Source organism: Pseudorca crassidens, chromosome 17 (genome assembly GCF_039906515.1).
Source record: "Pseudorca crassidens isolate mPseCra1 chromosome 17, mPseCra1.hap1, whole genome shotgun sequence".
NCBI classification, from domain to species: Eukaryota; Metazoa; Chordata; class Mammalia; order Artiodactyla; family Delphinidae; genus Pseudorca; species Pseudorca crassidens.
The window spans coordinates 62220518-62233978 of NC_090312.1; the positions used below are offsets into that span (position 1 = coordinate 62220518).

Here is a 13461-nt window from a genome sequence, read left to right on the forward strand (position 1 = left end):
TGCAGCTTGTGGGCTCTCAGTTCCCTGACCAGGGATTAAACCCAGGCCATGGCAGTGAAAGCCTGGAATCCTGACCACTAGGCCACCAGGGAACTCCCAGATATCTTTTTGATATCCTGTTCTATTTCCCAGGACTTAATAACTGAATAAAGTGGAAAGTTTAAAAATGGTGTATAAAGTCAAGTACCATTTATCTTAGTACTAATATCAATAAAATATCTTTTATGTATATGTATATATGCACCCAAATCTAGATGAATATACATCAGTTATTCACAGTGATTATCCCTGCTGAGGGGATTTGGGGATGATGGCTTTCTACATTATACATTTCAGTAAAATTTTTATTTTTCTATTAACCATAAATATTTTAATCCAAAAAAAAATTTGTATTAAAAATAAAATCAAGGGCTTCCCTGGTGGCACAGTGGTTGAGAGGCCCCCTGCCGATGCAGGGGACATGGGTTCGTGCCCCGGTCCGGGAAGATCCCACATGTTGCAGAGCGGCTGGGCCCGTGAGCCATGGCCGCTGAGCCTGCGCGTCCGGAGCCTTTGCTCCACAACGGGAGAGGCTGCAACAGTGAGAGGCCCGCGTACCGCAAAAATAAATAAATAAATAAATTAAATTAAATCAAGTAAAGTTGAAACATTTAGAATGACAATGATGCTGGAAGCCAATTAGATAAAAGGTTACGATGTGGAAGTTAAGTGATATAAAATTATGATTGTATAGTTTTATATGATTATATGAAATGATGAAATTAAAATACACGGGTAAAAAGTTTCATTAAAGTGCATGTCTCCACTCTGCTCTCTGCCAGGAGCCTGTATGGTATGGACTCAATGATCTGTTCTAAAGTCCTCTGTCACTCTGGTTGGGTTCATCCAGTGAGGAGTCCCAGTAAGAAAAATGAAGGAAGAGGAAAGCAAGCTAAGTCAGGGTATTTGTCCCCCTTCCTCCCTCCCCAAGAGGTCTCATTAAGTTGGCTGCATCCCTCGACGGGAAATCCCCATTTTTCTTGGGGCCACTAACTGTACAGAGTCCTATTCTCTGTGGTCCTGACAGCTATTCCCTCCCCTTACCCTTTCCAGTGGTGAGCCCCAGCTCCTAAATTCACACCTTTGTAAATAAACCCTCCTCGTTACCTGAGGCCATCGGTTTCTTGCTGGGACTCTGGCAGACACTTTTTGGATAAAAATATGCATGTTCCTAAATTGTTCTTCCTATTTCCCGTGATCCAGAAATCATCCAGAAAAACAAGACTCCTTGTGAAGCTACCTCTCTGGTATTAAAGCCTTCCTTCTCCATCTTGGGGCACGGCAAACTTTTTCCATAAAGGGCAGATAGTAAATATTTTAGGCTTTTTTTTTTTTTAATTGAAGCATAGTTGATTTACAATGTCATGGTAATTTCAGGTGTACAGCACAGTGATTCAGTTATACATACATATATATCTGTTAGTTTTCAGATTCTTTCCCCTTATTGGTTATTACAAAATATTGAGTATAGTTCCCTGTGCTATACGGTAAGTCCTGGTTGCTTATCTATTTTATATATAGTACTGTGTACATGTTAATCCCATCCTCCTAATCTATCCCTCCCCCCTCTTTCCCCGTTGGTTTGTTTTCTATGTCTGTGGGTCTATTTCTGTTTTGTAAGTTCACTTGTATCTTTTTTTTTCAGATTCCACAGATAAGCAATATCACGTGATTAAATATTTTAGGTTCGAGAGGTCTATCCTCTCTGTCGCAGCTACCCTGCCAAAGTAGCACCAACGCAGCCACAGGCAACAGGTAAATGAATGGCTTGCTGCAGACGTTGAAGGAAGTCTCCTAAGGCATTATCATTCAGTAACGTGTTTGCTGTGGGGTTTTGTTAGATACTCTTCATAAAGTCTAGGAGCACATTATTTGTAAGCTCCATTTTACAGATTAGGAAACTGAAAATCATCGGGATTAATAGCTTGCTGTAAGTCTCATAATTATGCAGGGTAGTAGCAGTAATCCTCTGATAACAAATTCTTGGCTCCCATTACTATGCAGAATATCTTTAAACAAGGTATTGTGAAGTCAATATTATTCTAAAGAATGGTAGGTTAGTGAGATTTTTGAGGCTACAGTGTTTGAGGGTTTGTTGGAATCATACTATCTATTGGTAGCCTCAGTACTAGCCAGATGTATCACCGCGGGATTGTATATATTATGACAGTAAGATTCTAGAAAAGAAGTGAGTGTGTAAAGGAAAAAGTGTGACATTTTGGTTGTCTCTCTTACTGGGTTCTTCTGATATCACAGAGCTGCTGAATTCAGGTTGCCCGATCTTTAAATTAGTTATTGTTATTGTTAACCAGTTCTAGTTATTGTGAACTGGTATGAATTGAGCTCTCTGTCTTACAACTGAAAACATGCTAATAGAAGCCAGAGCTTCCTGCTCTTTATTGATCTAGAAACCCAAAGAGAATATTTAGCAACCCAAAGCTATTGAATCTATGATACCACCGTTGTATGCTTATTGTCTCCTAATTTTGCTTTCTGCAATCCTGTAAGCTTTCCAGAAATAGGTGAAAGGGCTTGTTTTGCATACTCAGGAAAACTTATTAAGTATTTTAATTACAAAGACGTTATTTAAATTGAAATATACTTGAGTACGTATATTGTTTGAAAACTATTCATAAAGTAGGGTGAAAGCAGGTTATATAAAATTATACATTTTATCATTACACTCTCTCTTTAAAATTAGTCGTTATTGTTTCAATGGGGACACGCTAACTTTGTTATTTAGAAAATGAATTTGGGAAGGGGAAGATTGACAAGGTTTTTAGTTTGTTTGCAAGCAAAGCAATGGCAATCCTGCTGCGAGAATACTGTTGACTGTTGCTATTCCAATCAGAAAAAAGTGGGCACTTCGGGGAAAAAAATTTCCAAATGTTTTTAATGCTTTGTCTACTAGTCTCTGAAGTTCCCTTTGTTCCGTTGGAACGCCCAAGTCAATGAATTCAGTATTGATTTATTTCAAAGGCCCTGAGGCTTGAAGCTTTGAGACAGAATGAAAAGAATGAAAGAACGATTTTTCATAGACTGTAGTAAGCCTCCAGGCATAGAAAATGTATAAGTGAAAAGCACATCAGAGACATCTTTGCTCCTTGCTAAAGCCTGTGGAAAATAACTCTCCAGCCAGGGTGGAAAGGTATAGTATTGATTACTGAGAAGATTTATAATTGAACCAGGATTTCTTAATTCCACCAAATGAAACAAACTAACATCGTGACTGTTCGAGGCTCCAGCGTCACCTACACGCAGGTCACACGCTTGGCCACGTCCAGTGGCGCAGGTCCTGGCTTGCACATCCAGTAAATAGTTCATGACTAGCTGGCTGGCTGCATGGATTAATGGGAGACTATAAAATTCGTTTAACTATCTTTTTTTTAAAATTAATTAATTAATTAAGTTTTACTTTTGGCTGCATTGGGTCTTTGTTGCTGCGTGCAGGCTTTCTCTAATTGCAGTGAGCGGGCTTCTCATTGCTGTTGCTTCTCTTGTTGCGGAGCATGGGCTCGAGGTGCGTGGGCTCAGTAGTTACGGCGCACGGGCCCAGACGCTCCGCGGCATGTGGGATCTTCCCAGACCAGGGCTCGAACCCGTGTCCCCTGCACTGGCAGGCGGATTCTTAACCACTGCGCCACCAGGGAAGTTCCCTAACTATCTTTTTGATATAATTTTTACTCCAACATTGCCCACTGGGGCACATTAAATATGTTCATTCTCTGTTTTCAATTACAAAAAATCAGTAGGGTAATAAACAGTAATGAGTTCCAAGAGTGTTTTGTTGCTGCTGTCATTTAACACTTTACTTGATACAATACATCACCTCTCCATAAAGAAAAATGTTGGCAATAGCTGATATAAATAGTAACATCTATCGAGTTCTTACTCTGTGCCAGGCAGGGAGCTATATTCTTCACATGAAATTTCAGAATTCACCCTCACAACAACTTTCTAGGTAAGTAGTAGTATTTTTCTTGTTTTACAGTTGAGAAAACTGTGTAAACCATGTTGCTCCTTGGGCTATATGAAATATATTTGTTTGCAGAAGGAAAATAAGGACATTAATGATCCTTTTACAAAAAGATTCTTTTGAGTGACAGGATTTCCCCTAGTCTTTTAATGTAACAAATACTCCTAGGGCATTCAAAACCTTTCAATTATACTAGTTCAGTTTGCATGCTTTTCATTTACAACAATTCTTCAAGAACACACCTCTATACATGAAAAGAGAACTCTAAGTTATTGTCCTGGTGACGATGTTTTTTGTGTGTGTGTGTGTGCGGTACGCGGGCCTCTCACTGTTGTGGCCTCTCCCGTCGTGAAGCACAGGCTCCGGACGCGCAGGCTCAGTAGTTGTGGCTCACGGGCCCAGCCGCTCCGCAGCATGTGGGATCTTCCCTGACCGGGGCACGAACCCGTGTCCCCTGCATCGGCAGGTGGACTCTCAACCACTGCGCCACCAGAGAAGCCCCCGGTGATGATGTTTTTATATTTGAGGGAGAGATAATCACTTGAACAAAAATAAGTTATTACTCCATATTTGTTTAAGCCACAACTAGAAAAAAACTTAACTATAAATATGTATATTTAAGATTTTTTATTATGGAAGTTAAACCCCTACACACCTATCATGCACCTTCAAAAATTAACAAAACTTTCAGAGCTACAAATATGTTTTTGAAATATTGGTACTAAGAGGGGTGATCATGTAATTTATTACCCAAACTAGGACATTTTTGACAGTAAAAGGAGGTGTTATAATAACTCCACCAGGACAACAGGCACAAACCCAGACTGTACTGGGGAGACAATGGCATATGATCACCCTAGAACAACTTCATTTCTGTAATATTGAAAGCATGTAATAGCATACCCATATGTAAGAACACATAAACAGATAGTTCTGATGTGAAAGAAGACACACAAATCTCTTTTTTTTTACATCTTTATTGGAGTATAATTGCTTTACAATGGTGTGTTAATTTCTGCTTTATAACAAAGTGAATCAGTTATACATATACATATATCCCCATATCTCCGCCTCTTGTGTCTCCCTCCCTCCCCCCCTCCCTATCCCACCCATCTAGGTGGTCACAAAGCACCGAGCTGATCTCCCTGTGCTATGCGGCTGCTTCCCACTAGCTATCTATTTTACGTTTGGTAGTGTATGTATGTCCATGCCACTCTTTCACTTTGTCACAGCTTACCCTTTCCCCTCCCCATATCCTCAAGTCCATTCTCTAGTAGGTCTGTGTCTTTATTCCTGTCTTACCCCTAGGTTCTTCGTGACATTTTTTTTCCTTAAATTCCATATATATGTGTTAGCATACGGTACTTGTCTTTCTCTTTCTGACTTACTTCACTCTGTATGACAGACTCTAGGTCCATCCACCTCACTACAAATAACTCAATTTCGTTTCTTTTTATGGCTGAGTAATATTCCATTGTATATATGTGCCACATCTTCTTTATCCATTCATCCGATGATGGACACTTAGGTTGTTCCCGTCTCCTGCCTATTGTAAATAGAGCTGCAATGAACATTTTGGTACATGACTCTTTTTGAATTATGGTTTTCTCAGGGTATATGTCCAGTACTGGGATTGCTGGGTCATATGGTAGTTCTATTTGTAGTTTTTTAAGGAACCTCCATACTGTTCTCCATAGTGGCTGTACCAATTCACATTCCCACCAGCGTGCAAAAGTGTTCCCTTTTCTCCACACCCTCTCCAGCATTTATTGTTTCTAATTTTTTTTTTTTTTTTTTTTTTTGCGGTATGGGGGCCTCTCACTGTTGTGGCCCCTCCCGTTGTGGAGCACAGGCTCCAGACGCGCAGGCTCAGCGGCCATGGCTTACGGGCCCAGCCACTCCACGGCATGTGGGATCTTCCCGGACTAGGACACGAACCTGTGTCCCCTTCATCGCCAGGCGGACTCTCAGCCACTGTGCCACCAGGGAAGCCCCTGTTTCTAGATTTTTTGATGATGGCCATTCTGACTGGTGTGAAATGATATTTCATTGTAGTTTTGATTTTCATTTCTCTAATGATTAATGATGTTGAGCATTCTTTCATGTGTTTGTTGGCAATCTGTATATCCTCTTTGGAGAAACGTCTATTTAGGTCTTCTGACTATTTTTGGATTGGGTTGTTTGTTTTTTTGTTATTGAGCTGCATGAGCTGCTTGTAAATTTTGGAGATTACTCCTTTGTCAGTTGCTTCATTTGCAAATATTTTCTCCCATTCTGAGGGTTGTCTTTTCGTCTTGTTTATGGTTTCCTTTGCTGTGCAAAAGATTTGAAGTTTCATTAGGTCCCATTTGTTTATTTTTGTTTTTATTTCCATTTCTCTGGGAGGTGGGTCAAAAAGGATCTTGCTGTGATTTATGTCATAGAGTGTTCTGCCTATGTTTTCCTCTAAGAGTTTGATAGTTTCTGGCCTTATATTTAGGTCTTTAATCCATTTTGAGCTTATTTTTGTGTATGGTGTTAGGGAGTGATCTAATCTCATACTTTTACATGTACCTGTCCAGTTTTCCCAGCACCACTTATTGAAGAGGCTGTTCTTTCTCCACTGTACATTCCTGCCTCCTCTATCAAAGATAAGGTGACCATATGTGCGTGGGTTTATCTCTGGGCTTTCTATCCTGTTCCATTGATCTATATTTCTGTTTTTGTGCCAGTACCATACTCTCGGATTACTGTAGCTTTGTAGTATAGTCTGAAGTCAGGGAGCCTGATTCCTCCAGCTCCATTTTTCATTCTCAAGATTGCTTTGGCTATTCGGGGTCTTTTGTGTTTCCATACAAACTGTGAAATTTTTTGTTCTAGTTCTGTGAAAAATGCCAGTGGTAGTTTGATAGGGATTGCATTGAATCTGTAGATTGCTTTGGGTAGTAGAGTCATTTTCACAATGTTGATTCTTCCAATCCAAGAACGTGGTATATGTCTCCATCTATTTGTATCATTTTTAATTTCTTTCATCAGTGTCTTATAATTTTCTGCATACAGTCTTTTGTCTCCTTAGGTAGGTTTATTCATAGATGTTTTATTCTTTTTGTTGCAGTGGTAAATGGGAGTGTTTTCTTGATTTCACTTTCAGATTTTTCATCATTAGTATATAGGAATGCCAGAGATTTCTGTGCATTAATTTTGTATCCTGCTACTTTACCAAATTCAGTGATTAGCTCTAGTAATTTTCTGGTAGCATCTTTAGGATTCTCTCTGTATAGTATCATGTCATCTGCAAACAGTGACAGCTTTACTTCTTCTTTTCTGATTTGGATTCCTTTTATTTCCTTTTCTTCTGTGATTGCTGTGGCTAAAACTTCCAAAACTATGTTGAATAAGAGTGGTGAGAGTGGGCAAACTTGTCTTGTTCCTGATCTTAGTGGAAATGCTTTCAGTTTTTCACCATTGAGGATGATGTTGGCTGTGGGTTTGTCATATATGGCCTTTATTATGTTGAGGAAAGTTCCCTCTATGCCTCCTCTCTGCAGGGTTTTCATCATAAATGGGTGTTGAATTTTGTCAAAAGCTTTCTCTGCATCTATTGAGATGATCATACGGTTTTTCTCCTTCAATTTGTTAATATGGTGTATCACGTTGATTGATTTGCATATATTGAAGACTCCTTGCATTCCTGGAATAAACCCCACTTGATCATGGTGTATGATCCTTTTAATGTGCTGTTGGATTCTGTTTGCTAGTATTTTGTTGAGGATTTTTGCATCTATGTTCATCTGTGATATTGGCCTGTAGTTTTCTTTCTTTGTTACATCTTTGTCTGGTTTTGGTATCAGGGTGATGGTGGCCTCATAGAATGAGTTTGGGAGTGTTCCTCCCTCTGCTATATTTTGGAAGAGTTTGAGAAGGATAGGTGTTAGCTCTTCTCTAAATGTTTGATAGAATTCGCCTGTGAAGCCATCTGGTCCTGGGCTTTTGTTTGTTGGAAGATTTTTAATCACCATTTCAATTTCAGTGCTTGTGACTGGTCTGTTCATGTTTTCTATTTCTTCCTGATTCAGTCTTGGCAGGTTGTGCATTTCTAAGAATTTGTCCATTTCTTCCAGGTTGTCCATTTTATTGGCATAGAGTTGCTTGTAGTAATCTCTCATGATCTTTTGTATTTCTGCAGTGTCAGTTGTTACTTCTCCTTTTTCATTTCTAATTCTCTTGATTTGAGTCTTCTCCCTTTTTTTCTTGATGAATCTGGCTAATGACTTATCAATTTTGTTTATCTTCTCAAGGAACCAGCTTTTAGTTTTATTGATCTTTGCTATCGTTTCCTTCATTTCTTTTTTTTATTTCTGATCTGATCTTTGTGATTTCTTTCCTTCTGCTAACTTTGGCGTTTTTTTGTTCTTCTTTCCCTAATTGCTTTAGGTGCAAGGTTAGGTTGTTTATTTGATATGTTTCCTGTTTCTTAAGGTAGAATTGTATTGCTATAAACTTCCCTCTTAGAACTGCTTTTGCCGCATCCCATAGGTTTTGGGTAGTCGTGTCTCCATTGTCTTTTGTTTCTAGGTATTTTTTGATTTCCTCTTTGATATCTTCAGTGATCACCTTCGTTATTAAGTAGTGTATTCTTTAGCCTCCATGTGTTTGTATTTTTTACAGATCTTTTCCTGTAATTGATATCTAGTCTCATAGCATTGTGGTCGGAAAAGATACCTGATACAATTTCAATTTTCTTAAATTTACCAAGACTTGATTTGTGACCCAAGATATGATCTATCCTGGAGAATGTTCCATGAGCACTTGAGAAAAATGTGAATTCTGTTGTTTTTGGATGGAATGTCCTATAAATATCAATTAAGTCCATCTTGTTTAATGTATCATTTAAAGCTTGTGTTTCCTTATTTATTTTCATTTTGGATGATCTGTCCATCGGTGAAAGTGGGGTGTTAAAGTCCCCTACTATGAATGTGTTACTGTTGATTTCCCCTTTTATGGCTGTTGGTATTTGCCTTATGTATTGACGTGCTCCTAATTTGGGTGCATAAATATTTACTATTGTTATATCTTCTTCTTGGATTCATCCCTTGATCATTATGTAGTGTCCTTGTCTCTCCTAATAGTCTTTATTTTAAAGTCTATTTTGTCTGATATGAGAATTGCTACTCCAGCTTTCTTTTGGTTTCCATTTGCATGGAATATGTTTTTCCATCCCCTTACTTTCAAGGTGTATGTGTCTCTAGGTCTGAAGTGGGTCTCTTGTAGACAGCATATATATGGATCTTGTTTTTGTATCCATTCAGCCAGTCTGTGTCTTTTGGTGGGAGCATTTAATCCATTTACATTTAAGGTAATTATCGATATGTATGTTCCTATTCCCATTTTCTTAATTGTTTTGGGTTTGTTATTGTAGGTCTTTTCCTTCTTTTGTGTTTCTTGCCTAGAGAAGTTCCTTTAGCATTTGTTGTAAAGCTGGTTTGGTGGTGCTGAACTCTCTCAGCTTTTCCTTGTCTGTAAAGGTTTTAATTTCTCCATCAAATCTGAATGAGATCCTTGCTGGGTAGAGTAATCTTGGTTGTAGGTTTTTCTCCTTCATCACTTTAAATATGTCCTGCCAGTCCGTTCTGGCTTGCAGAGTTTCTGCTGAAAGATCAGCTGTTAACCTTATGGGGATTCCCTTGTGTGTTATTTGTTGTTTTTCCCTTGCTGCTTTTAATATGTTTTCTTTGTATTTAATTTTTGACAGTTTGATTAATATGTGTCTTGGCGTGTTTCTCCTTAGATTTATCATGTATGGGACTCTCTGTGCTTCCTGGACTTGATTAACTATTTCCTTTCCCATATTAGGGAAGTTTTCAACTATAATCTCCTCAAATATTTTCTCAGTCCCTTTCTTTTTCTCTTCTTCTTCTGGAACCCCTATAATTCGAATATTGGTGCATTTAATGTTGTTCCAGAGGTCTCTGAGACCGTCCTCAGTTCTTTTAATTCTTTTTTCTTTATTCTTCTCTGCAGTAGTTATTTCCACTATTTTATCTTCCAGGTCACTTATCCGTTCTTCTGCCTCAGTTATTCTGCTGTTGATCCCTTCTACAGTATTTTTAATTTCATTTTTTGTGTTGTTCATCATTGCTTGTTTCATCTTTAGTTCTTCTAGGTCCTTGTTAAACGTTTCTTGTATTTTCTCCATTCTATTTCCAAGATTTTGGATCATCTTTACTATCATTATTCTGCATTCTTTTTCAGGTAGACTGCCTATTTCCTCATCATTTGTTAGGTCTGATGGGTTTTTATCTTGCTCCTTCATCTGCTGTGTGCTTTTCTGTCTTCTCATTTTGCTTATCTTACTGTGTTTGGGGTCTCCTTTTTGCAGGCTGCAGGTTCGTATTTCCCGTTGTTTTTGGTGTCTGTCCCCAGTGGCTAAAGTTGGTTCAGTGCGTTGTGTAGGCTTCCTGGTGGAGGGGACTAGTGCCTGTGTTCTCGTGGATGAGGCTGGATCTTGTCTTTCTGATGGGCAGGTCCATGTCTGGTGGTGTGTTTTGGGGTGTCTGTGGACTTATTATGATTTTAGGCAGCCTCTCTGCTAATGGGTGGGGTTGTGTTCCTGTCTTGCTAGTTGTCTGGCATAGGGTGTCCAGCACTGTAGCTTGCTTGTCGTTGAGTAAAGCTGGGTGGTGGTGTTGAGATGGAGATCTCTGGGAGATTTTCGCCGTTTGGTATTATGTGGAGCTGGGAGTTCTCTTGTGGACCAGTGTCCTGAAGTTGGCTCATCCACCTCAGAGGCAGAGCACTGACTCCTGGCTGGAGCTCCAAGAGCCTTTCATCCACACAGCTCAGAATAAAAGGGAGAAAAATCAGAAAGAAAGAGGATAAAATAAAATAAAGTTATTAAAATAAAAAATAATTATTAAGAAAAAAATTTTTAAGTAAAAACAAAAAACGGGCAGATAGAACCCTAGGACAAATGGTAAAGCAAAGCTATACAGACAAAATCTCACACAGAAGCATACACATACACACTCACAAAAAGAGGAAAAGGGGAAAAAATAATAAATCTTGCTCTCAAAGTCCACCTCCTTAATTTGGGATGATTGGTTGTCTATTCATGTATTCCACAGATGCAGGTACATCAAGTTGATTGTGGAGATTTAATCCGCTGCTCCTGAGGCTGCTGGGAGAGATTTCCCTTTCTCTTCTTTGTTCGCACAGCTCCCAGGGGCTCAGCTTTGGATTTGGCCCCGCCTCTGCGTGTAGGTCGCCGGAGGGCGTCTGTTCTTCGGGGTTAAAGGAGCAGCTGCTTCGGGGGCTCTGGCTCACTCAGGCCGGGGGCAGGGAGGGGTACGGAGTGCGGGGTGGGCCTGCGGTGGCAGAGGCCGGCGTGACGTTGCACCAGCCTGAGGCGCGCCGTGTGTTCTCCCGGGGAAGTTGTCCCTGGATCCAGGGACCCTGGCAGTGGCGGGCTGCACAGGCTCCCCAGAAGGGGGGTGCGGATAGTGACCTGGGCTCGCACACAGGCTTCTTGGTGGAGGCAGCAGCAGCCTTAGCGTCTCATGACCGTCTCTGGGGTCCGCACTTTTAGCCGCGGCTCGCGCCCCTCTCTGGGGTTCGCGCTTTTAGCCGCGTCTTGCGCCCGTCTCTGGAGCTCCTTTAAGCAGCGCTCTTAATCCTCTCTCCTCGCGCACCAGGAAGCAAAGAGGGAAGAAAAAGTCTCTTGCCTCTTCGGCAGGTCCAGACTTTTCCCCGGACTCCCTCCCGGCTAGCCGTGGTGCACTAACCCCTTCAGGCTGTGTTCACGCTGCCAGTCCTCTCCCTGCGCTCCGACCGAAGCCCGAGCCTCAACTCCCAGCCCCGAGCGCCCTGGCGGGTAAGCAGACAAGCCTCTTGGGCTGGTGAGTGCCGGTTGGCACCGATCCTGTGTGCGGGAATCTCCCTGCTTTGCCCTCCGTACCCGTTGCTGTGCACTCCTCCGCGGCTTCGAAGCTCCCCCCTCCGCCTCCCGCAGTCTCCGCCCGCGAAGGGGCTTCCTAGTGTGTGGAAACTTTTCCTCCTTCACAGCTCCCTCCCACTGGTGCAGGTGCCGTCCCTATTCTTTTGTCTCTGTTTTTTCTTTTTTTTTTTTTTCTTTTGCCCTACCCAGGTACGTGGGGAGTTTCTTGCCTTTTGGGAGGTCTGAGGTCTTCTGCCAGCCTTCAGTAGGTGTTCTGTAGGAGTTGTTCCACGTGTAGATGTATTTCTGGTGTATCTGTGGGGAGGAAGGTGATCTCCGTGTCTTACTCTTCCGCCATCTTCCCCCTCTCCACACATCTCTTATTAAATAATTTTCTGTATTCATTGTTGTTACGGACTGAATGTGTCCTCCAAAAATTTATATGTTAACCCCTAACCACCCCCCCCAATGTAATGGTACTTGGAAGTGGGGCCTTTGGGAGGTCATTAGGTCATGAGGGTGAAGCCCTTATGATGGGATTAGTGTCTTTATAAGAAGAGCAAAAGCTCCTCAACACCTCTCTCTCTCTCTTTCTCTCTCTGCCATAGGAGGGCACAGAAAGAAGACAGCCATCTATGAATCAGGAAGTAGGCCTTCATGAGGGACCAAATGGGCCAGCACCTTGATCTTGGACTTAGCAGCCTCCAGAACTGTGAGAAATAAAAGTCTGTACTTTAAGCCACTCAGCCTGTAATATTTTGTTACAGTAGCCAGAGGAGCCTAAGACAGTCATGCTGAATAGGATTTGTATGGGCTTTTCTATTCTGTGGAAGAATTAAATAAAACATATATTTACTTTTTTTTTTTTTTTTTTTTTTTTTTTTTTTTTCCGGTACGTGGGCCTCTCACTGCTGTGGCTTCTCCCGTTGCGGAGCACAAGCTCCGGATGCACAGGCTCAGCGGCCATGGCTCACGGGCCCAGCCACTCCGCAGCATGTGGGATATTCCCAGACCAGGGCACGAACCCGTGCCCCCTGCATCAGCAGGCGGACTCTCAACCCCTGCGCCACCAGGGAAGCCCCATATATTTACTTTTAAGAGCATGAACTTGGCAGTAAATCTATTACTATAATCTAGTGGCAATCTAATAATTCTAGCTCTAGCCCAGCAGTTAGAGTTCATGGGAGGAGACAAACCTACACGTGTGACAGCTGCCTGCCACCTGCTAGCCGAACGTGTTCCCTAGCCTCTCAGAGATCCCTTTTCTTCCTTCACCACATAAAATGGAGATAATAATAGGATTTATTTCAGAGGGTTGTTGTGAGGACAAATGGGTAATGTGGGCAGAGCACATAGCATGTCACCTGACACCCATGAAAGTTCAGTGAAGGGGACCGTTTCTTTCCTTCCTTCTTCTCCTGTCTTCTCCCAACCCAGGCTCCTCTGGGGTCCAGGCGGCGGCAGCAGGGGCCTGGGTTGGCGATTTTACAAGGAGCTGTAGTGGAGGAACAGGAACTGCTCCAGGGCCAAGACG

The 13461-nt window shown here is 41.5% G+C and overlaps 1 long non-coding RNA gene across 1 annotated transcript in view; it reads left to right on the forward strand.

The window, feature by feature from the left end:
• Positions 1 to 12792, forward strand: part of LOC137210296 (uncharacterized) — a 29954-nt gene extending 17162 nt beyond the window's left edge. Inside the window, exons 3-4 of the long non-coding RNA XR_010936443.1 lie at positions 1685 to 1794; positions 12536 to 12792. This is a non-coding gene — a long non-coding RNA (uncharacterized lncRNA). The remainder of the gene's footprint in view (positions 1 to 1684; positions 1795 to 12535) is intronic.
• The last annotated feature ends 669 nt before the right edge of the window (positions 12793 to 13461 follow it).